Source organism: Colobus angolensis, unplaced genomic scaffold (assembly GCF_000951035.1).
Source record: "Colobus angolensis palliatus isolate OR3802 unplaced genomic scaffold, Cang.pa_1.0 Scaffold196, whole genome shotgun sequence".
Lineage (NCBI taxonomy): Eukaryota > Metazoa > Chordata > Mammalia > Primates > Cercopithecidae > Colobus > Colobus angolensis.
Window position 1 is genome coordinate 7,881,449 of NW_012115110.1, and position 3,938 is coordinate 7,885,386.

The 3,938-nt window shown below is 38.8% G+C and overlaps 1 protein-coding gene across 3 annotated transcripts in view; it reads left to right on the forward strand.

Annotated features, from left to right (window-relative positions):
* MARCH6 (membrane-associated ring finger (C3HC4) 6, E3 ubiquitin protein ligase) overlaps positions 1-3,938 on the forward strand; it is an 82,111-nt gene that overhangs the window by 527 nt on the left and 77,646 nt on the right. The window lies entirely within an intron of this gene.

The window sequence follows — 3,938 nt, forward strand, 5'->3', positions numbered from 1 at the left end:
GGGCCGGCGTGGCCTCCCTTGTTCCCGCTGTCGCGCGCTGGCCCAGAAGAGGGGGCCGCTATCGCTGCCGCTGCCGTCCGGGGGCGTTTTCCGCACCCTTCCCCCACTGGGTTTTGTCTTTCTTTACGTCCTTCTGCCTATTGCTTGCCAGGCCCTACCGCCTCGCCACAGAACTTCTTTGTTGACTTTGAAACTTCGCGAAAAATACCCCGCCAGGTGACTGCCGAGTGGAGTGAGCTGACCCCTATTGAAAAGCCCGGTCCTCGGCTAGCCTGCAGCTCGAGAATCTGTTTACTAAACGGGGAGGGGGAGGCTCTTTTGTTGCGATCCATTTGGTTTTAAATCCTTGACACCTATAAGCAGGGTTCTCTTGGTTTTGTTTTGCGATTGCGTGTTGGATACGGTTACTTTGAACAAACTGACCCTTATAAAATGAATACCTAACATATAAACGTCCGCGCCTTGTGTCTCTTCAAGCGCATTTTCTTACCCACTGAAGGTAGTAAATTATTTTTAACCAGCTGTGTTTTTAAATGAGTGGTGAGTTTATAGAGGAAATTACTAAATTATTCTGCCTTTTTTGATGTTCCGGTTATCGGTGCAAATGCTTCTCTACTTTAGGTATATTTATGGGGGTATAAGCGTCTTTCAACCTTATAGGTTGTGATTTTGGCAATTTGAAATGAAAATGAATTATCAGACGCCGTCATGGAGTGCAGTAATGAGTGAAAAAAGTTTGATATTGCCTTTAATAAAAACCTCAACTATAACAATGTGGCACTTGCTGTACATTTGCGTTTGATCTTCGTAAAAGGCCTGTGGAATAGGTAGGTATTATCTTTTATAGATGTGGAAATGTAGGCTTCGTTGTTTTAATAGCTTGTGGAAGCTTTACACAGGTAGTAAGAGACAGATTTGAATGTAGGCATTCTGATTGCAAATAATTTCCCTTTCATTATGCCACAGTGTGTTTATTATATACACTGAGTGTAGCTAATCGCCGCTGGAGACGCCTTTGGAAAAAATAGTAAAGCGAAACTGCTGAAGGTTGAGAACGATTTCTTTTTGACAGGTGGTCCTTGCGTGTAAAATTTCCATCTATGTAGGTTTCACATCCTTACAGATTCAAGTTTTAATGAATAAATCTAGTAAGACATGTATTTATCACAGGATAGGTACGGACGTATTATATTCAATTATCGTTATTTGGCCTAGGCATTGCTACTTGCATACTTTATGGTGTGACAGTAACCTATGGTAATTCAGGAATTGCGCTCGAAGCACGTATGGAATCATGAAATATTTTCATTGTACTTCTAGTGCTTAAATATATTTTTTCTCTTGTAAAATTATAATCAGGATAAGGTATACATGACATTTATTTGTTGAACACTGTTCCCTGTTAAAATAACATGTGCTGAAGACTCAACGGGTAGAATATGCTTTACTAAACACTTTATATACATTTCATTTAATTCTCTCAACATCGTTAAGTAGGCGGCATTTTCATTTTACAGATGAGGGAACTGATGGTTAGTATGATTAAGTAACTTGTCCAAGATAATACAGGTAGTAAATGGCAGAGGCACGATTCAAGCTCACGTCTGTCAGACTCTGCACTTAAATTAGATATTTATTTATAAGTGGATACTAAATATCCAATGTTGGAATTTATTTTTGTCACTCCCTCTATAGGATGGATCATTTTTATAATTTGGCGAAAATTTTATTTTGCTTTATTTTATTAAATTATTAGTCGTGAAATGCAAGTGAATTTTAGTACTGTATTCTCATACCTGCTTTTGCAAAATTCCAATTTGGAAGTCTTCTGACATTTTTACAATAAAATTTAAGTTGAAATAACACTTAAAGGAAAAGGGAGGGTTATAGAGGATTAAAAATAATAGAGTGAAGATGCCAAAAAACTAATAAATGTTCTATTTGCGAAATCAGTTATTATAATTATTTCTTTAAAAAATGCAACTTAGGTTTTTAAAGTCTGATTAGATATTTTTCGGTAGGAGATATTCAAAATATGGCCAAACATAAAACTAAATTGAAAAAAAATCAGTATAACCTACTTTTGAAAACACTAATACTGTTGTGGTTCTGTTTATTTATTTTTTTGTTTTCTGAGACGGAGTCTTGCTCTGTCGCCCAGGCTGGAGTGCAGTGGTGTGATCCACCTCCTGGATTCAAGCAATTCTTCTGTCTCAGACTCCTGAATAACTGGGATTACAGGAGCGTGCCACCTCTCCCTGCTAATTTTTGTATTTTTAGTAGAGATGGGGTTTTGCCACGTTAGCCAGACTGGTCTCAAACTCCTGACCTCAGGTGATCTGCCCGCCTCAGCCTCCCAAAGTGCTGGAATTATGGGCATAAGCCACCGTTCCTGGCCGGTTCTCTGTCCTTTAAAAATATATTTTAATATTTTGCGCAAAGAGATTAATGTTACAAAAACACCAACCATGCGCATATAGTGTGTAGCTCTTCCCTTTTAAAAATAGCACGTTGCTTGCCTCTGATGGTACCATATATGATGTTCTAATGCTCAGAATGTTATGCATTTGTAGTAATACTCAGTTCTGATGTGGCCCTTTCATACTAATTGTTTGCTAGATTTTAAAGATCTCTGAAGTGTCTTCAGTATTAAATTTTTGTAAAATCAACAGGTTCATAATCCATTCTCATGATACAGGGATGGATGAATCATTCTTACTGTGTGTATGTTATTTGTATGAGTGCAGATGTGTTATGTCAATTGCTATCCATCCGCACATTTTTAAACTTCAGAGCTGTAGGAGACCTTAGACATTTGCCCTCCTCATTTTATGGGTTAGGAGTCTGATCCTGCAATGCACTGAGATTTCTACCACACATCACCTTTCACTCTTTTGGCATGCTTGTGACCAAGTGTACATGCATTTTATTTGTTAAATGCTTATTGAGGACCTGTTATGAGCCAGGCACTATTTGATGCATTTGGGCTAGGCAAGGAACAATATAAAGAAAATCCTTTCTTTCATAAAGCTTACATTATAGTTATTAGCTTAAGACAAAATAAACATGTAATAAATTATATGGCATAACTAGAAGGTTATAAATGCTGTGGAGAACAGTAAATTGGGAGGGAATAAGAAGTGCCAGGATATGAGGGCAAGGGTTGCTGTTTTTTTTTTTTTTGAGACGGAGTCTTGCTCTGTCACCCAGGCTAGAGTGCAGTGGTGTGATCTTGGCTCACTAGGTGTTGCAGTTTTAAATATAGCAGTAAAGGAAGGCCTCACTGAGAAGGAGCAAAGGAGAAGGAGTTAGTCGTGCAGATACTCTGGGCAGAGCGTTGCAGGCAGAGAGAATGTAGCCTATGTGAAGTCTCTAAGATGGGAGCATGCCTACAGTGTTCAAAAAATAACCAGGAGAGCAGTGTTGCTGTAATGGAGTAAGAGTTGGGAGAAGAGTAAGGATAATATGAGGTCAGAGAGATCATAGAGCCAATGGGGAGTGAGCATGTAGGACTTCACTGACTTTTACTTTAGTGAGATAGGGACCTGTGGGAGGGTTTTGAGCTGAGGTGAGACATAAATTGTCTTGATATGCAGCCAGCCTTCTGTATCTGGGTTTTGCATCCATGGATTCATCCAATGTCAGATGGAAAATACTTGGAAAAAAATAGATGATTGCATCAGTAGTGAACATGTACAGACTTTTTTTCTTGTCGTTATTCCCTAAACAATACAGTATGATGACTATATAACATGTTATAATTATTCTAAATAATCTAGAGATAATTTAAAGTACAGTTGACTCTTGAACAACATGGGTCTGAACTACATGGGTCCACTTACACGTGGATTTTTTTCTTTAATAAATATATTGGAGGCCGGGCGCGGTGGCTCAAGCCTGTAATCCCAGCACTTTGGGAGGCCGAGACGGGCGGATCA